Here is a 22,500-nt window from a genome sequence, read left to right as displayed (position 1 = left end):
GGCATGAGAGATCGGAGACATCTCCTTCCCTTCACATTGTCCCACACCCACCTCAGACCCCACCACCACCACCACCACCACCACCACCACCCCACTGTACACAATATTATTGTTTGGTACCCTAATGCAATCATCATCATCATCATCACCAGCACCATTATCATCGCCATCATCATCATCATCATCATAACCACTACCATCACCATCATCATCATCATGAGCAACACTACCATAATCATCACTGCTACCCCACCACCCATTCACCTGATACCGTTACCGTCACTACCACTACTGCTGCTGGCACCACAGCCACCACTTCCACCAACACCACAGCACAGCTACTACCAACACAAAAACCAGCATCTCTAACATCACCATGACTACCACAACCAACACCACCAACATCGTCCGACCATAACGTCATATTCAGCTTCTTGTAGTGACATCCTGCATATTTACCTGCAAAGCATCAGATCCTATAAGGGTTTGCCTTGGTCAGGGTTATTAGCAATGGACGAAAACAAAATGATAAAAATGGAAGAAAAAGAGTGAAAGAGAGAGAGAGAGAGAGATGCATATATACAGATGTACATCTATATGTGTATATATAAAAAAAGAATTGATGGAGCAAGTATTTTTTTTTTTACATCAATTTACAATTGTTTCATCAACATACAATCCCATGAATATTGCTATATTATGATGTTATAATGTATGCAACTATTGATTTTTGTGGCGTCCTTGTAAAGATGCATGCTGATTCAGACCCAAAATTTTGATGTGCCAGGTTCCATATGTGTCATAATAAGTAGTTGCATATATTATTACATGAAATAGCAATATTCATGAGATCAAATTCTGATGAAACGATTTTTATACTTTTATTCTTATACTTGTTTCAGCCATGACTGCAGCCATGCTGGAGCACCACCTTTAGTCGAACAAATCGACCCCAGGACTTATTCTTTGTAAGCCTAGTACTTATTCTATCGGTCTCTTTTGCCGAAACGCTAAGTTAGGGGACGTAGAGACGCCACCATCGGTTGTCAAGCAATGGCGGGGGGACAAACACACACACACACACACACACACACACACATATATATATATATATATATGCATATATATAAACAATACAGAATGGGACAAGAACGCAAAACATCCAGACACTTAGGTGATACAAGAAAGGGATGAAACATCCACATAGACGATACAAAGAAAACAAGGACAGGTCATTCGGAGTTTTCTTTCCTCAGTCGAGATCCAGATTATCCTTGCAATTTCCGCTTGTTTATTCTCGTATATATATATATATATATATATATATATATATATGTCGGGCTTCTTTCAGTTTCCGCCTACCAAATCCACTCACAAGGCTTTGGTCGACACGAAGCTATAGTAGAAGACACTTGCCCAAGGTGTCATGCAGTGGGACTGAACCCGGAACCATGTGGTTGGTAAGCAAGTGACTTACCACACAGCCACTCCTGCGCCTAAATATAAGAAACTTTTTCTTATAATCTTTGCATAATAACTTCAGAAAAATTAGGCTGTTTATTAATTAAAGAAAGGAAATTTGTAAAAATGACATTTAATACATTTTTCATACTTGTTTCGATTACTAAGAACAACCAAGTTCATTTCTGTATTTTCCTGTATCATTCTCCTGTCATTAGTAATCCTGCACTTATCAAAAAAGCGCTTTGTTTTCTTCTATGCTACTAACTCCATCGGTAAATTAAATGGTGTTGTTGAATTTTGTGGGGTTTTGTTTTTTTTTTTCATGCTTTAGACATTCAGTGGTATTTCTGCAATTCGGCTGAAATCATGGCTACACACACACACACAATCATGTACAACTGATAACACAAGGTAAGCAACTGATTTAATTTATTATTGTTACTCTCTCTTTACTCTTTGCTCTTTTACTTGTTTCAATCATTCGACTGCGGCCATGCTGGAGCACCACCTTGGTGGAATTTAAACTCAGACATACGCACAGACAAAATGCCATTAAGCATATTACCCAGTGTGCTGACAAGTCTGCCAGCTTGCTACCTTAATAATAACAATAATAATAATGATAATAACAATAACAATAACAATAATAATAGTAATAGTAATAATAATAATAATAATAATAATAATAATAATAATAATAATAATAGTTTTAAATTTTGCGAAAGGGGCAGCCATTTTGGGGGAGGAGATGAGTCAATTATATCGACCCCAGTGTTTAACTGGTACTTATTTTATCGACACCAAGAAGATGAAAGGTAGAGTAGGCCTCAGCAGACTGTAACTATGGGCGACATGCTGCTAAGCATTTCATCTGGCATGCTAACGATTCTGCCGGCTCACCGCATTAATAATAATAATAATAATAATAAAAATAATAATAATAATAATAATATCATTTTTAAATTTTGGCACAAGGCCAGCAACTTTGAGAGTGGTGGAGTTAAGTTAATGAAATCGACCCCAATGCACAACTTGTACCTATTTTATTGACCCCATCCCCCACCAAAAGGATTAAAGGCAAAGTCGACCTTGGCAGAATTTGAATTCAGAACGTAGTGACAGATGAAATGCCGCTAAGCATTTAGCCCGGTGCGTTAACGATTTAGTCAGTTCATCAATAATAATTGCTGGTTCTGATAAACAGACAAAGTTTATGGTGTCAAAAGAGGTTAAAACTAGGTTTGTTATTGACTGTTGAGACAAAAATAAAAACAGGGGGCGAAGACCTTGATGGCAGACGGACTGGAAGTTTGGCTAGTCTAGAATCAGATGGAGAGAAATATTGAGGAGTGGCAGCACTTGAATGACATAATGGAGATGAGAGAGAGGAGGAGGAGGAAAAGGAGGAGAAAAGGTAAGTTGAGAAGCAAATGGTTTGGGGGAAGAAAAGGTGGGGGAGGAAAAGGAGGAGTTGTAGAAAAGTGTTAATGTGTTTGCTTTGTGTCAAATAAACATGAAGGTTAGTTTTTCTTTTGTTTTTCTTTTGTCTTTTTTTTGTTCTTTATTTTTGTTTTCCTCCTGCAAAAACAAGATCAGCATTCTAAGACTAGTCATCTCATTCACCTGCCATGGCCACCACCGCTGCCACCTCTACGTATGATACTAGGATCAATTAATGTACATTACCAGAATCCTTCCCCCATAATTAGAGAGTGTTACCGAAAATTACTAACGAACAAATTGCCAAAATTATAGAGAAAAAAGAAGCAAAAGAAAGAAAATGAATAGATAAAAAGGAAATAAATAAACTAACTGGCAAAAAAAAATATTAAAATAAAATAAAAACATTAAAAATGTGCAAAGTAAAATTTAAAAAATTAGATATGGAAATTAAAAATAAAGAAAATGCTCAAAACAAGCAAAATAATAATAATAATAATAATAATAATAATAAAGATGATGATGTTAAAGTTAATAATAATAATAATAATCATCGTAAGCAATGGAAGAATTAAGATAATAATAATATTAACGATAATAGTAATGATAATAATAATAATCATGGTGATGAGAAAAATAATGATAATAAAGAAATATTAGAAATAGCAGCTGTAACGATGATGATAGTAATAGTAATATTAATAATAAATAACAACAATCATAATAATAGCTGTAATAATAACCATTGAAAAGACAACAATGATACTACTACTACTAATAATAATAATAATAATAACAATAATAATAGTAATGAGCTTCAACAATGATAACAATTATAATGGTTTCTAACTTTGGCACAGGGTTTCAAATTTTAAAGGCGGGGAAGAGATGTAGACGATTTAATTGACCCATGAAGAAGAAGAAGAATTTTTTTTTTTTGAAATTAAAACAAAAATGAGGAAAACATGGTAAATTATGTAAATAAATAAATAAATAGAGAAAAACAGGATAAAATAGATAAAAGGGGTATTAATTTTTTTTTAATGATTTTTTTTTATTTTTGTTTTTTGTTTTTTTAATCTTTTTGTGTCAGATCAGATATCGGTGGTCTGACAAATAAAAAAAAAAATTATTAAAAACTAAATTTATGAAAAATATATATATATATGAAAAACAGACTTTTAATTTCTATAATTATAAATTTAAACAACCAGCCAGGCAGACAGACAGACAACCAGCCAGGCAGCCAACCGACTGACTGACCAGCCAACCAGCCAACCAGTGAGGAGGAGGAGGAAGGAAAGCAGCTACAACCAAAACAATAAATAAATAAAACAACATACCAATCAAAGATAAGAGAAATGAGGGGAGGGGCAAAAAAAAGCAAAGTAAGGATAAATGAAAGAAAGAAAGTATATTGACAAAAAGGAAAAAAAAAAGAGTAAAAAGAAAAATGGGGAAAAATACAAATGTAAAAGTATTTGAATGAAAGGAAAACATTGTTGGATATGAAGGAAAAAAAATAAATATATAAATAAATAGAAAGTGATTCTGAAGTCTATATTTTGAGATAAACACATGATGAGGTATTCAATTCTCATTTTATATTAATTTCTCTCTCTCTCTCTCGCTCTCTCTCTCTCTCTTTCTACTTGTCATCACCATCTTAGTTTTTAGTTGGCACTCCGTCGCTTACGACGTCGAGGGTTCCAGTTGATCCGACCAACGGAACAGCCTGCTCGTGAAATTAACGTGCAAGTGGCTGAGCACTCCACAGACACGTGTACCCTTAATGTAGTTGTCAGGGGATATTCAGCGTGACACAGTGTGACAAGGCTGACCCTTTGAAATATAAGCACAACAGAGACAGGAAGTAAGTGTGAGAGAAAGTTGTGGTGAAAGAGTACAGCAGGGTTCGCCACCATCCCCTGCCAGAGCCTTGTGGGGCTGTAGGTGTTTTCACTCAATAAACACTCACAACACCCGGTCTAGGAATCGAAACCGCGATCCTATGACCGCGAGTCCGCTGCCCTAACCACTGGGCCATTGCGCCTCCACCCATATTCACCATCATCACCGCCTTTATCATCAACTTTATCATCATTAACTTCATCATCATCTTTATCATCATCATCATCATCATCATCATCATCGTTATCATTTTCATCGCCATCATCTTCATTATCAACATCTTCATCATCATCATCATCGATTTCCTCATCATCAATTTCATCATTCCTATCATCTTCATTATCACATGCCAAATATATCGTCATCATCTTATAACAACCATTTTCCATGCTGGTATGGGTTGGACGGTTTGACCAGAGCTGGCAAGCAGGAGAGCTCCACCAGGTTCCAGTCTGATTTGCCTTCCTCTCTCTGGCTGATCTGCCCTTCCTCAGACCAACGATGTCAGAGAGCGTGCTGGGTGTTTTTCACAAGGGACTGGCACATATTCTTTTACATGGAGCTGGCACAAGTGCCATTATGTGGTGCCAGAATGGGTGCTTCTTATGTGGAACCAACACAAGGGCTTTTTACATGGTGCTGGGATAGAACTCTTGCAGGCTGATCTTCTACAGTAGGGGGAGCAGCAGTAACACTTCTGCAAATGATGCGTCTTCTTGAGTACAGCAAAACACCAGACATCTTGGTGTTTTGTCATCTCTTCCATAAAGTTCAGTATCCAGAGATCATTCTTCAGAACTTCGTTCCATGACTTCCTAGTCTCCCTCTGCCACAAGTTCCATCCACTCTGTGTAATCAGCACTTCTTTATGGAGCTGTCTACACACACACACACACATATGTACATATACATACACATATAGATATAGATCAGTTGAATAAAGTTAAAAAATAGTCTGGTTTTCACGTTTTTTTATTATGGTATTTAAACAAAATTAGCAATTTCATACATAGCGCACTCATCAGATTTCAAATGTACACAATGTATGAAAGCACTAATTTTGTTAAAATACAATAATAAAAAACGTGAAAACCAGACTGTTTTCATTTTATTCAACTGATATATTATTCCATACACGTTCACACAAATTCAAAATTATATATATATATATATATATATATATATATATATATATATATATATATACAAGGTATTCACAAAGTCTGGGTACCTTGAGTAAATAAAATTATTATTTCTTATATTTAATTGTTTATGTTATGATTTTATTTACTCCATGTACCCAAACTTTGTGGACACCCTCTCTCTCTCTCTCTCTCTCTCTCTCTCTCTATATATATATATATATATATATATATATATATATATATATATATATATATATATATATATATAGATATATATATATATATATATAGATATATATATATATATATATATATATATATATATATGGGAGAATATACGAAAAAACAACAACAGACGAGGACAGGTGGTGTAAATAACAAAAGGATGTATTAGTATGACGCTCGGGAATACGGAAAGTCTTTGACATTTCGAGCTACGCTCTTCAACAGAAAGAATACGGAGACAAGGAGAAAAACACGGAGAAAAAAAATTGAATAGTGTTCAGTCAACAGGGCATTTAATATAAAAATTCTAATTTTCAAACCTATATTCCAAACATTTGGCTAAGTTATAATACTTTGCAAATTGAATATAACTTTGAGCATTTAACCCTTCAGCATTCAGATTAATCTGTCAAATACAATGCTTATGTGTTCACATTGTTTTGAATTAATCATGCATTATCTCATAGTTTGAGGATTTCAATGGTGTGACTATTTATTTCTAGAATTGCATAGTAGGGTAAGTGTAACAGGTTAGAGCTGGCCAGTTCAAACATAAAAATGGTAGAATACTTGGGTCAGATATAACTGGTTTAATCCTTTAGCATTCAGATTATTCTATCATCTATATTGCTTATTCATTCACATTGTTTTGAATTAATCCTGCATTATCTCACAACTCTAAGATTTCAATGGTGTCATTGGTTCTTTTTAGAATAACGTGGTAGGCTAGGTGTAAGAGGTTGGATCTGATCAGTTTGAACATAAAGCAGGTAGAATATTTGGTCCAGAAACGGCCAGTTTAAATGCTAAAGGGTTAATATAAAAATTCTAATTATCAAACTTATGTTCCAAAATTTTAGCCGTGACTGTATGTGGGAAATATTGTTCAGCACAACCAGGGTATAAAGCACCCTTCTTAGTACATTAATACAGGACACCTGAATAATCAGTCAGCACAGGGGAAAATATATAAGGTGCCCATGGTGGACCTATTTGGAGATTTTACTAAAAGACTAAAGAATCAGAGAAAATTGCTTAAGACTTCTGAAAGGTGTAAAAGACTAAAAGAAACAAATGGATTCTGTAAAGTTGCTTGTGATTTCAAGTGATATAACCATTATCATTGTCATCATCATTATCTACAGACTGTCCTCATTTAACGACCGAGTTACATTCCAACAGCCCCGTTGTTAAGCAAATTCATCGTTAAACGAATATTCATAGGGAACGTATTTTCTTTTTATGAAAACAGAATACCGTACTGTATAAAGTATATGCAATACAGGGCCAAGAATCACTAACATAAATTGTTGAAAAATGAATAAGTAACTGTAAGATTATCACAAGGAAAACCTTAAAAGTTAGGATATGGATACTGTATTATTGTAGCTCAGACATCATAAGTATGTTTGTGATTCCAGACCCAGTACATAAGATGCCAAATAAACTTTTCTCAGGATTATATAGAAAAGGTGAAAAGGTTTAAAGGAAACTCAAACATAATAAATTTGTTTTACTTTGGATAAAGATTACAAAAGCAACTCATTCTTGACATCAAAATGCATGAAAAATCCCGTCAGTGTTGTTTGCTTTGTTATCTTCTTTTCTTAATGACGGCTCGTAAAGTTCATTGTAACTCCGAGTGGTCGTTAAATAGGTAGGTCGTTAAATGAGGACAGTCTGTATAATGTCTGTTTTCCATGTTGGAATAAGTAGGGTAGTTTGATAGGATGCAATGAGCTGTTAGGTTCTTGTGTGGTCCCCACAGTTTGATGCCCGCTACTAAACTGTTTGAGCGTAAAATGAGTGCTCTTCTTGTGACACCAGCACTAGGGGTTAGGCCAAGTAACTTGTGGGGAAAAGGAGAGAAAAAAATAAGCCCTTTCAATTGAGTGGGAGGTATCCCAGAGAGAGAGTGAGAGCAAGTGAGAGAGAGGGAGGTGGCATTATGCCAGATGCTGAAGGTTAAAATATGGCAGAGGGACAAGAACAGGTTTTCTAGTTATAAAGGAGGTATATAGCTAACCTTCTACATATACGATTGAAAGAAGCTGAAACAAGGATATTTGTAATTGAGAGTAGCTGGAACAAAGATAGTGATGGTGGTGACAGAGTGCCAGAGATACAAGACACAAGAAGGTGAGTATAAGAGATAATATGGACAGTGGATTGGGGTCGGGGGAAGGCAAGTGTGGGTATTTTCATAAGAGTGTGAGAGGACTGTGACTGATGATTAAAGATGGGACAAGAGGTGAAAATGTATTTGAATAACAATGCATAGTACAGTTCATTTGAATGTGTTATTTATGATAATAGTAATTATTTTTTCTTTTTCTATTAAAAACACAAATCTTTAAAATGCTCCCTAAAAAAATTTTTATAAAACAATATTATAATGGACGAGAGTGAAAAAGCTTGTAAACACAGAGCGATTGTTGTTAAATGTGGAGTAGAATAAGACCATTCTAGTTTTTTGAAAAACTTCAGGCCTAAAATTTTTAACAAATAAAAAATCGTTTTTGAGAGCTTGCCTTGTATTTCAAACGTGTAATGTGGCTGACCAATCAAAGTGCTTAATGCACTCAGCATTGGCAATTGCCTAATCGGTTTTCCAATTTTTATTGGTTATTCAGCAGTCTAGCACGTGCTTACTGTCAAGTTGGATGCGTAACTGAAAGTCAAAGCACCATATCTTAGGCACAGGGAGCAAAATAGTTTGTTTGTTTGTTTGTTTGTTTATCCTTTCTTTTTTTTTTGTTCTATATTTTCAACTCTTTATGATGTCTAAGAAAAGAGACTGCCATACACAGCAGAATCTAAATTATGTGTGATTAATTATGCAAACCCCCACCCCCAACCCACTTAAAAAAAAAAGAAAAAAAATGAAAGAAATCTGCCAAAAGATATTTTGGTCCTCAACCAACAGAGAAAGAAAAAAAAATGATTCATGGTTCATTTCGATCAAGAAGAAAAATTGGAAATAATTAAAAATGATAAATGCAATTTCCGGGATGCAGGAACAAAAAAAAAATTGAAACAGCAAGATTTTGAAAATAAACTATAGAAACGGGTTGTGAAACAGAGAAGGTAAGGACGATCCATTTCAACAAATATGATAATTATTGAAGCAAAGAGGATTGCATGCGTTAGTAGTTTACAAGATTTTACCGGCCATACATCATGGCGTTATCAGTTCATGAAGCACAAAAGCCTAGTTTAATAAGAGCCGAAACAAAAACCCTTCAAACATGTATTGGTCTGATGCAAGAAGTCTTTATAATGATACCCCCCCCCCAAAAAAAAAATCTTTATAAAATAATATCATAATGGATGAGAGTGAAAACGCTTGTAAATACGCAGCGATTGCTGTTAAATGTGGAGTAGGATAAGAATTCATAGTCTTCAGGGTGAAGATTTGTATGGAGTTACCTTCTCTTGGATGAGTAGCCCCTCGTCAGTCAGAACGTTTAAAGCAAGTGTGATTTGATACTGTATGTCATGCTTCTGCTAATGGTTTTTTTAGTTTGTCAGAGGCTTATGAGTGGATTTGGTAGACAGAAAGTGAAAGAAGCACTGTGAGTATGTATGTATGTGTTTTTATGTATATGTATATATATATAATATAAATTGAAGTTGGCCGACCATTGTATTCTTTCTTGTCTTGACGTTCACAGCCAAACAGCTAGGTGGACTCATGTGTAAAAGGGCACACATGTGGAGACAGGTGCATAGATTGGAATGCGCTTTCTATATATATATATATAAATGCCAAAACCTACCCTGGCGAAGAATGTACCCCACAACATAGATTAGTAGTTAGCGACTTTGGGATCAAGGCAAAATGGGTGCCCAGAATTAGACAGGCTTGGAGAAGAAGGGTGTGGAAGCTTAAAGACCCTGCAAACGGACAGAGACTTAGAGACAAGTTACTTGAAGCATTTAACGAAATAGAAGGGGATATAGCATCATACAACGTGGAAGACAATTGGAGATTTCTGCGGGACAACCTGTTGAAAGCCACCGACCAGATTTGTGGGTAGTGTAAGGTCCCCTCCCAACCCAGAGTAACGTGGTGGTGGAACAAGGAGGTAGACAGGGCTATTAGACAAAAGAAACAAGCTTGGAAGGACTGGAAGAAGGGTGGTAGCAGGGAATTGTACCAATGTGCCAGAAGGGAGGCTAGGCGACAGGTTTATTTAGCCAGAGGGGAAGCAGATAAGGAAAGATTTGCCAATGTTCTGCGCCGTGAGGACCAAAGACTCGAGGTATTTCGGGTTGCAAGACAGTGTAGGAGAGAGAATAGTGATGTTGTAGGAGAGAAATGTGTTCGCATGGATGATGGTACGCTTGCATTAAATGAGGATGCAAAGAAAGAGGTCTGGAGATGCCACTACGATAGATTGCTTAATAAAGAGAATGAATGGGAGAAAGAGAGCCTGCCTTATGTCGACCCAATAGAGGGACCAGCTATCCGAGTTGATAGTACCAGGGTAGATAAAGCAATTAAGAGTATGAAGACCGGGAAAGCCCCCGGCCCATCAGGAATCACTGCAGAGATGCTCAAAATATCTGGCAGTGTTGGCTATAGCCTAGTCACCCGTATTACGAACCAGGTGATACACGAAGGAGTCATACCCTATGACTGGTGTAGCAGCATCATAGTCAACTGCTACAAAGGTAAAGGGGACGCTTTAGATACAAATAATTACAGAGGCATCAAGCTGTTAGATCAGGTTATGAAAGTTACAGAGAGGGTCATAGCCCAACTAATTAGGGAGCGAATCAATTTAGATGAGATGCAGTTTGGGTTCGTGCCAGGTAAAAGCACTACTGATGCCTTATTTCTAGTGAGACAGTTGCAAGAGAAATACCTAGCCAAGGATAAACCTCTGTACCTGGCTTTCGTTGACATGGAGAAAGCCTTTGACAGGGTCCCCCGATCCCTTATCTGGTGGTCAATGAGGAAACTTGGGATAGAAGAATGGCTAGTGAGAGCTGTGCGAGCCATGTACAGAGATGCGGCCAGTAAGGTGAGGGTTGGAAATGAGTACAGCAATGAATTCCGGGTAGAGGTAGGGGTCCACCAAGGTTCCGTCCTCAGCCCCCTATTATTTACCATAGTCCTCCAGGCAATCACAGAGGAGTTCAAGACAGGTTGCCCCTGGGAGCTCCTCTATGCTGATGACCTTGCCCTAATTGCGGAGTCACTATCAGAACTAGAGGAGAAGTTTCAGGTGTGGAAGCAAGGTCTAGAACTGAAGGGCCTTAGAGTCAACCTAGCTAAAACCAAAATCCTAATAAGTAGGAAGGTAGATAAAACACAAACCCCTTCAGGTAGATGGCCCTGCTCAGTATGTAGAAAAGGAGTAGGTAGTAACTCTATAAGATGTACCCGGTGCAAGCTATGGACACATAAGAGGTGCAGCAACATCAAAGGCAGGTTAACTAGCAAGTTAGTTTTTGTTTGTGGCAGATGTTCAGGTGCAATAAAGACTGCAAACAAACAGGAAACAACTTCTATCTCATTCCAGGGTGAAAAACTAGAGGTAGTCGATAGCTTCCGCTATCTGGGCGACCAAGTTAGTAGTGGGGGTGGGTGCGCTGAAAGTGTAGCTGCTAGAATAAGAATAGCCTGGGCAAAGTTTAGAGAGCTCTTACCCCTGCTGGCGACAAAGGGACTCTCACTCAGAGTAAAAGGCAGACTGTATGACGCATGCGTACGAACAACCATGCTACATGGCAGTGAAACATGGGCTGTAACTGCTGAGGACATACGTAAGCTCGCAAGGAATGAAGCCAGTATGCTCCGTTGGATGTGTAATGTCAATGTGAATACCCGTCAGAGTGTAAGTATCTTGAGAGAAAAGCTGAACATTAGAAGCATCAGTTGTGGCGTGCAAGAGAGACGATTGCGCTGGTATGGACATGTGGTGAGAATGGAGGAGGATAGCTGCGTGAAAAAGTGCCACACCCTAACAGTTGAGGGAACCCGTGGAAGAGGTAGGCCCAGGAAGACCTGGGCTGAGGTGGTGAGGCAAGACCTTCGTACATTGGGCCTCACCGAGGTGATGACTACGGACCGAGACCTTTGGAAATGGGCTGTGCGTGAGAAGACCCGGCAAGCCAAGTAAGATCGTTGCCAGTGCCCCTGGACTGGTTCTTGTGCGGGTGGCACATGAGATGCACCATTTTGAGCGTGGCCGTTGCCAGTACCGCCTGACTGGCTCCTGTAGGATTTTCGAGCGAGATCGTTGCCAGTGCCCCTGGACTGGCTTGTGCGGGTGGCACATAAAAGACACCATTTCGAGCGTGGCCGTTTTCGTGCGGGTGACACGTAAAAGCACCCACTACACTCTCTGAGTGGTTGGCGTTAGGAAGGGCATCCAGCTGTAGAAACTCTGCCAAATCAGACTGGAGCCTGGTGTTGCCATCCGGTTTCACCAGTCCTCAGTCAAATCGTCCAACCCATGCTAGCATGGAAAGCGGACGTTAAACGATGATGATGATGATGATGATAAAATTTTGAATTAAGTTTTAAAGCATCTTACGATCGTTTTACAAAAGCGCTGTCCTAATAATGGAATCCTATATTGATAAGCATCTATAGACAACCCTTCTGCTCTTCAGATATATAAATTTTGAATTTGTATAATTTATCGAATGGTAGTTTTTTTTTTTTTTAAATATGAAGTAATATCATAAAAAGGTGTTTGTTTGAAATATAAATCAAATATTAAAAAATAAAAAATTACTGTTTTGCATTTTGGTAAGTACACTTTAGTATGAGACTTTAATCCATATTTTCTTCCTTGGTTGATCTTCTGTAATAATCCATAATAGTTATGTGTAAAATCCATTATATTATCTGCTTTTGATTTTTGGTAGAGAGACTTTAGTAAGAGAATCTTGAAACTCATACTTGCCTCTTTGGTCATTCTTCTGTAGTAATCCATAATAATTGTATATAAAATCCATTACATTGTCTTGTATTCCGAATATAATTCATAGACTTAAATAACATAATGTGAAATTATGTTTCAGGTTATAAAATTATAAATTGGTCAAATCATTTCTTTCATATTTTTTTGTTTTTATAATTGGAAGATACCAATTAAAATTTGGGGGGGGGGGATTTTTAAATTTAATGCAACTATAATTGTCCATTTGTTATAGATTGGATATGCAAGGGTTCTAATTCCAAGAGTGTCAGTTCAATCTTTATTTAGTGTATAATTTATGTCTTGTAAATGTGAGTATAGTCAAATAATTATAATAAATTCATCTATCAATCTATTTGTAAGTATCACCTTATATTTTGATATCATAAATTAATAAAAAAAAACTCTATGTAGTCATTAATCTAAATCTTTATTAGTTCTCCTATAATAATTAAAGGTTTTATAAAACCTATGTCTACATGTTGAAAGTGCATCTGATTGATAATTTATTAGGTTCTTATGTTTACATAATAATATATACAGTGATTCCTTCATACAGAGATGCCAACTATTAGACTTATGTGTGTATGGTGTGGCTGAATCCATTATTGACCAATCTAATTTATAGTTAACTTGGTTTTTCTTAAGTTTATGCATATATGTAGCTAATGACGTCGTATTGGTAGCTATGTTTGGTTTCAAGGAGTGTATATATGTGCTAAAAATCTTTGTTTGAAATATACAGAACTACCTATATATACCATACTACGTGCATTATTAATTATTGTAACTATGCAGCTATATATTACGTTAAATTTCCTACAGTTGCCTTTTAAAGGGCATAATTTTTTTTTTATTTTTACATGAACAGTTTTTATTTTTATTTTTATATTTCTGTTCAGATGAATATTGTCTACTATTGATGTGATTATTTGTGGTGTCTGGTATTGTTATTGAATTTATTGTCGTATTATTTATCGCAGAATTAGATACATTTATTATTTGTGAATTATTATTTTTACTTTTATTGGTTAGTGGTGTTGTGTTATCTAAGGCTTTTTGTACAAATGTGTTGTGTTATCTAAAACTTTTTATACAAATTCAAAATTTATATCTCTGAAGAGCAGAAGAGTTGTCTATAAATGCTTATCAATATAGGATTCCATTATTAGGACAGCACTTTTGTGAAACCATCATAAGATGCTTTAAAACTTGATTCAAAATTTTTAAACTGACATATACATATTTTAAATTCAAATTACGATGAACGTAAACAAACAAACATTCTGCCATCTTTTACGAAACGTTCTATGTGTCAGGTATCTCTTTTCCAGCCTGATCTTACTTTTAAGGTGATAGTTAAAGTAATTAACGAAACCTTGGTTGGAAATAAAAGACATCAGCACACACACACACACACACATATACACAATCATAAAGGATACAATATGCATGCATACCTACACATACAGAAAGCAAGATGTGTAGACACACGCAGATACATACAAACACACATAGATATCAAATATTTAGAGGCTTAGTACAACCCTTAGTTTGGTGCACTGCATAATTATCATCTACACACACAAACATAAGCACATGCACTCACACAGATACACGTGATATATTTAAAGGGTTAGCAGAATGTCTAGTCTGCTGGTATCAAAGAAAGGAATCAAGACTATACAAAAACATGAAGAATGATATTTCACTTACTTCTGCAATGAAGAAGGATTTTATGCAAAGAATGAGATCCCTGCCATTAGACCAGGTAGGCAACAAATATCCACCAAGATGGACAAAATTTAACCATAACAGGCGACTTACCTGAAAATACACAAAAGAAAAATAGCATAAATAAGCAATAGTTAAAAATATAAATATACAAAATAAATATTGAAATTATTATATGGAGTAAATTTAATATTACGGAGATGTACTTGCATAGCAAGTGACCTGATCTGAGATCGTGCGCTGGAACAAAAACAATTGCAGCATGGCAGGCGTTTATATGCCATTTAAGAAACACACAAAAACTGTTAGATTCACTTCAACATTTAAATTTAATTTGCCAAAATATTTTCATCGCTTTGAGACCGCAACCTGTTCACCGACAAAATTCTGTGCTGTAAATTTAATAGTTTTAGTAGAAGGGTTCTGAGAATTTTAACCATTTCAGATTAACTATATATATAACAAGCTTCTCTCAGTTTCCATCTACCAGATCCAATCACAAGTCTTTGGTAAACCTGAGGCTATAGTAGAAGATACTTGCCCAATGTTCCACACATTCGATCTGAACCCAGTACCATGTGGTTGGGAATCAAACTTTTTAACCACAGAGCCATGTCTACGCTTATATGCACATATACACCATCATCATTGTTTTAATGTCCACTTTTCTATGGATGAAGTTTATTGAGTCAGATTTTCTACAGCCAAATGCCCTTCCTGTTGCCAACACTCACCTGTTTCCACAGAATATTACAACTATCAAGCTATATCAAGACAAAGTGACACTCACACACACACGTGCACACACACACACACACACACACACACGCACACACACACACACACGTGTGTGTGCACATGCATGAAGGACTCTCCTGTCAAAGACGACACATGAGCATTCAGCTTTTGCCAAATGACCATCACCACTGATTTGTTTATAGTGACCAAATGTTCCTGCCACACATCAGTTCACTCTCTCCACCAAATCAATGTTGTCGGAAGGCTTCTTTTAGTTTCTGTCTGCCAAATCTGCTCATAAGGCTTTGACTGACCAAGGGCAATAATAAAAGACGCTTGCCCAAGGTACAATGCAGCAGAACTGAACCTGAAACCATATGGTTGAGAAGCAAACATGCTAACCACACAGCCACGCCTGAGCCTCAATGCACACGTAAAATGAAAATTATTTTTAAGCGTCTCTGTAAGTGTAATTAAAAATTATTTAATTAACGGAATAGCCGTGCACATATGCCCGTGTGTCTACGAATGAATGTGTGTGTGTGTGTGCCTTAATTTATTTGTAGCCCCTATAATAAATTTGTTTGTGTCAACAATTTCAAAGGCTTTTAATCAACATCAGTTTGACTAATGAGGGTTGATTAGAAGAAATATTCGTTAAATTCCTTGGTTAATATTGCCTTTCGATTCAATTCCTAAACAAGGAAAGAGATGAATGCATGTGTGTGTGTGTGTGTGTGTGTGTGTGTGCATGTGTGTGTGTGCAAGTGTGTGTGTGCAGGTTTTTGTGTGTACATGCATGTGTATGTGTGCATGTATGCTTTTATGTATGCGTTCACAGGTGTTCTGTACATTTGGTTGTGTGTGGTTTTAGTTGTCTATGTGCATCTGTGCGTGTATCATGTGCATGCTTGTATTATGTGCAAACATATGCATGTGAGTAAGTGTGTGTGTGAGTTTATAAAGTATCTTTGTGTTTGGATGTATACGAGTGTATGAGTGTGTAAGCATCTGCGTATACATGCGTGTGTGTGTGTGTGTGTGTGTTGTTAATTTGTTATGTGTGTGAGAAGAGATGTTTATGTATGTGTTTGTCTTCTATATGCTCATATTTATGTAAGCCGAACGTGCCTGTACTTGTGTGTGTTTATGTGTACGTATACATAGATGTGTGTGTGTCTGTGCATGTTTATGTACATATAGGTGCAGGAGTGGCTGTGTGGTAAGTAGCTTGCTTACCAGCCACGTAGTTCTGGGCAAGTGTCTTCTACTATAGCCTCAGGCTGACCAAGGCCTTGTGAGTGGATTTGGTAGACGGAAACTGAAAGAAGCCCGTCATTATGATCACAAGAGTGAGTTTTTTAATTTCTGGACTGAGTGGCACATTGTGTTCTTAAGCAAGACACTTCATTTCACATTGCACTGCAATCACTTCGACATCTGACATGTGACACACTGTCCACCTGTACAGGCATCTGTGAAGTCATCTGTGAAGGTTGTTCAGCAAAAATGCTGTGGAACCCCATTTGCTGTTTACAATAGGAGACTTCACCAATTACTGAAGAGTACGTTACAGATGCACGTGTCTGTGGAATACTCAACCACTTACATGCTAATTCAACGAGCAATTAGTATAGGTGATCAAGCAACTGAATACTCATCGTCTCAACTGGTGGAGATCCATTTGTGGACATGCTTTTTTTTTCTTTGTATAAACACTGTCACTATATATGGGGGTGTGTGTATACTTAAATATGTGTGTGTGTGGGGGGGCTTTTATAAGTGTGTGGGGGGGCTTTTATAAGTGTGTGGGGGGGGGCTTTAATAAGTGTGTGTGTGTGCATGTGTGTATGTGCATATATGTATATGTGTATGTGCAGTTGACTTGGCATGTGTATGCGAGTGGATTTTACACATGTATATATTTGCTTCCTATGTAGTTGTTTATGTGGGTGTATGTGTGTCTGCATAAACGTATGTCTGTGTATGTCTACATATATGTATCTGAATGTGTGTGTGTGAGTGTGTGTGTGTATGTGTGGATATATATATATAGATCGCTAGCCACTACACGTTCTTTATTTTCTTTCCCTGTTTATTTTTGTATTCCTTTCTGTTGAAGAACGTAGGTTCAAAACGTAAAAGACTTTCTCACTTCTCGAACATTAAACTAATACATCTGTTTGCTGTTTACACACCTGTCTTTGTCTTTTTCGTAAATTTTCACTATATATACATATATATAAAATGTACTGTTCCATGAAAGAAAGATAACAAAAAAGGTACTCCATCTGGTGAGAGATAAATATTATTTAAAGGACACAATACATGTCTTTAAGTGCTACTAATAGTTTCATATGTTGAGAAATACCTCAAATATATTCATCAGTCACAAACCACATATCATAATGAACTAAAAAATTGAATGAGAGAAGAAATGCGAAAAAGCTGAGAAGGCAGCATATAGAAAATGCGGAAGATTAAAAAAACGGTAAACGGAAAATGAAAAAGTGAAAACTAAAATGTAAAAACCGAAAAAGGTAAAAGAGATATTTTCCTTAGACCTTAAATTATAAGGCTGGAAAGATATCAACAAGTTCATCAGGTATAGGCGAAATTTTCCAATGCTTCAAAATATATTTATACATATGTTTGCAACTACTGAAAATTTCAGGAGAGAGTTAGGGATCTTAGATCTGAAAAGGATCTGAGCTCTTTCAGCTAAACATATATATATAGGTGTGTTTGTGTTAGCATCTATGTATACATGTGTATTTGTTCATATGTATATGATCGTGTGCATAGGTATATGTGTGTATATCTGTGCATTTGTGTATGTATATGTATATACAAGTGTATATATATATGAATACGCATGCACTTTGTATATGTGTAGTTGTGTGCATGAACGTCTGGTTATGTATATGTCTTTATGCTTGTACATGTTTGTGTGTATATACATGTGTTCATGTGTATATGGTCTATATGTAAGTACACGTGTGTATGCATGTGCATGTACATATTTTTACATGTACATGTTGATGTATATGCATGCGAATTTGTGATTACATGACTGCTTGTGTTTGTGTACATGTATGTACATGTGGTATGCAAGTATATGTATAATGTGTGTGTGTGTGTGTGTATATGTGTGCACATTAGTGTATACGCCTGTCGTTTCACTGTTTATGCATGTATATATATATGTGTGAATGTGTCTGTGTGTGTATAATTTTATAAATATATATTTGATTTTACATATATTTATATATTCTATAGATGCAATTATGTATGTGTATCAAGCTATTTAAGTGTGTGTGTATCAAATTATGTGTGTGAGTATATGCTTATGTGTGTGAATATATGCTTGTGTAGATGTGTATGTGTATGTTATTTTTAAACACGAGTTCAAAATTATTTCTTGTCATTATTGAATTTTTGTTGTTTTACTCATTTGGTTTTAAGTTTTTTTCTTTTTCTTTTTTTCTTCTTCAATTACTCTGAATTATAATTTTAATTAAAAGGGGGCTGGAAACAAAGATCCTTTAATTTTAAATCATGATGTTGTTGATCCTAAGATCCATAATTTTCAAAACATTCTCAGTTTTTTCCATCTTTTTCCATTTCTTTTATGTACACATACACAGACACATATATATGTGTGTGTGTGTGTGTGTGTGTGTGTGTGTGTGTGTGTGTATATATATATATATATATATATATATATATATGTATATTGGTGGATGTGTGTTTGTGTATGTATATAATGTGTGCGTGTGTGTGTAAATATATACGTATACATATATACATACGTATGTATATGCATACATATATATACATATGTATACGTACATATACATATATACATATATATGCATACATACATATATATACATACATATATATGCATGCATATATATATATACATATATATGCATGCATACATATATACATATATATGCATACATACATATATACATATATATGCATACATACATATATACATATATATGCATACATACATATATATATATATGCATACATACATATATATATACACACATTTTATGGTTTTATATTATATTCATGATATTTTCAATATTTTTATTATAATTTTCATTATATATGTGCGTGAATGTGTATACAGATATGTATAACTATATCTAAACGTGTGCACATGAGTGTGTGTGTATGTGTGGTTCTTATTTATAATTTTATTATTTTGTATTTTACTGTTATTTTTCATATATATATTTAAATATCCACATGCTTCTAGTTTGTTTGCTTTTTTTTCCATGTACCTTGCATGCATGTGTGAGTATACACACACACACATGCACATACATACATACATACATACATACATACATACATACATGCATACATACATACAAACACACAAATATATACATACACACATCTACATGGAAGATGAACATTAAGTAATGATGATGATGATGTACACACATATATACATTATATACATACATATGTATGTGTGTGTGTGTATTATATATATATATATATATATATATACACACACAAAATGTATTCAATGCTGGGTTTCTCTGAGAAACTACCCAGAGTCTCCATTCATAATATGCAAAATACAAGCACATACACACATATAAATGTATATACACACACACATATATATAATCACATTTCTGGTTTTTATATATAATTTTTTACCACTTATGTTAATTTCATCCTTGTTTTTTTTATGTTTTTATTTTTCTTGGCCATCATAGCTTAGACTATACAGAACGAAAGAATAAATCCATTCTTTTTTTTATTTTTATTATTGTGGTGGTGGTGGTGGTGGTGGTTGTGGTAGTAGTAGTAGTAGTAGTAATTGTTGATGTTGTTCTGGCAGTTGTTGTTGTTATAATAATAATAATTATTATTATTATTGTTCGTGGCAAAGAAGAAAATTTCAGCACATTGAAAAAGATAAAAAAAATTTTCCATTTTTTTTTAATTTTTAAAATTATTTAATTTTAAATTATACTTTATAATCTAAGAATATAAAAGTATATAAAAGTCCCTTTTCTTTATTTCTTGCTTTTCTCCTCCTCTTCTTCTTATTCTTCATATTATTATTATTATTATTATTTTTAATACTCAGTATATTTATATATTTTGTTTGTTTATCTTTGCAATTAATACGTCGTCCGTCCTGGGGAAGGTTGTATTTAACAGCAAGGGTTTAGGGTCAGAAAGGGGTCATATATTAAGCAATCAAAGCAGTGGGGAGTGCTAGGGGCAAAAGAGGAGCAGAAAGGAAGAAGAGAGAGTAAAGAGAAAGAAAGGTGCAGAAGAGGAGGGGGCGGCATGAAAAGAAGGGAGGAAAAGAGTGAATACCTTGTGTGGAGGTACGGGAAGGGGGGTGCAGTGGCGTTCCATTCATTTGTTTATTACAATATTAATGATGTCAACATTCTTTACATCAAACCTTTTAATTAGTTGAAAATCGTTTAATTATCATTGCAACACAAAGATGCGGACAAAGGAACAAGCGAGGAAGATGTCATATATCAAACTGTGGGAAGGGATAAAAAAATACACACACGCACACACAGACACAAATGCACACACATGCACACACACATGCACACACACGCACACGCATGTACACACACACACACTCACAAATGCATGCACATGCACACACACACGTGCATACACACACATGCACACACACACACACATGCACACACACACATGCGCACACACACACACATGCACACACACACACACACGCACATATGTATTCGATGGTGCTCAGTCTTTTACTTGTTTCAGTCATAAAGACTATTGTGGCCATGCTGGAGCATCGTCTGGAAAGTTTTTGGCCAAACAAATCAATCCCAGTACTAGTTTTAAAGTCTGGTGCTTTATCAGTTCTTTTCTGCTTGACCACTTATACTATGAGGACATAAACAAACCAACACCAGTTATCAAGGTATGGTGGGGCAGTGGACCGCTAAATTACAGGGACATAAACAGACCAACAGTGAAATGCATAGCAGTATTTCGTCTGCCATTATATTCTGAGTTCAAATTCCACCAAAGTCGACTTTGCCTTTCATCTTTTCAAGGTTGATTAGATAAGTACCTGTTATGCACTGGGTCGATGTAATCCGACTTAAATTCCCTTGTCTGTCTTTGTTTGTCTCCTCTGTGTGTAGCCCCTTGTGGGCAGTAAAGAAATATATATTATATCTCACTCAGTTAAGGAAGTCTAGTCTTCTAAGGTTGCCTAAAGACTTTACTGATGTTAGTGCCATGAAAAAATTGCACCCAGTACACTCTGTAGACTAGTTTATGCTAGAAAAGAGCTTCCAGCTGTACAAACTATAGCAAAGCTGACAATGGAGCTTGGCTTTGCTTTCCGTCCTTTCGGGGTTGTTAAAATAAGTACCAGCTGAACACTGGGGGCAATATAATCAACTCACTCCTTCACCCAAAAGTGCTGGCCCGGGGGCAAAATCTGAAACGGTTATCATCATCATCATCATTATACATATGTGTATATGTTTATATATATATAAATATATATATATATATATATATATATATATATATATATATATATGGCAAGCCAAGTAAGATCGTTGCCAGTGCCCCTGGACTGGCTCTTGTGCGGGTGGCACATGAGATGCACCATTTTGAGCGTGGCCGTTGCCAGTACCACCTGACTGGCTCCCATAGGATTTTCGAGTGAGATCGTTGCCAGTGCCCCTGGACTGGCTTGTGTGGGTGGCACATAAAAGACACCATTTCGAGCGTGGCCGTTTTCGTGCGGGTGACACGTAAAAGCACCCACTACACTCTCTGAGTGGTTGGCGTTAGGAAGGGCATCCAGCTGTAGAAACTCTGCCAAATTAGATTGGAGCCTGGTG

General features: G+C 35.9%; 1 protein-coding gene and 1 long non-coding RNA gene across 7 annotated transcripts in view; one reads left to right on the top strand and one right to left on the bottom strand.

Annotated features, from left to right (window-relative positions):
* LOC128250815 (uncharacterized) overlaps nucleotides 1-4,358 on the top strand; it is an 11,863-nt gene extending 7,505 nt beyond the window's left edge. Inside the window, exons 2-3 of the long non-coding RNA XR_008266796.2 lie at nucleotides 1,796-1,875; nucleotides 4,119-4,358. This is a non-coding gene — a long non-coding RNA (uncharacterized LOC128250815). The remainder of the gene's footprint in view (nucleotides 1-1,795; nucleotides 1,876-4,118) is intronic.
* LOC106867469 (uncharacterized) overlaps nucleotides 1-22,500 on the bottom strand; it is a 1,580,514-nt gene that overhangs the window by 705,441 nt on the left and 852,573 nt on the right. The window lies entirely within an intron of this gene.

The sequence above is a fragment of the Octopus bimaculoides genome, chromosome 24 (assembly GCF_046866305.1).
Source record: "Octopus bimaculoides isolate indiv1 chromosome 24, ASM4686630v1, whole genome shotgun sequence".
NCBI classification, from domain to species: Eukaryota; Metazoa; Mollusca; class Cephalopoda; order Octopoda; family Octopodidae; genus Octopus; species Octopus bimaculoides.
Note: the sequence above shows the minus strand (reverse complement) of the source record. Positions and strands in the feature narration are given on the sequence as shown.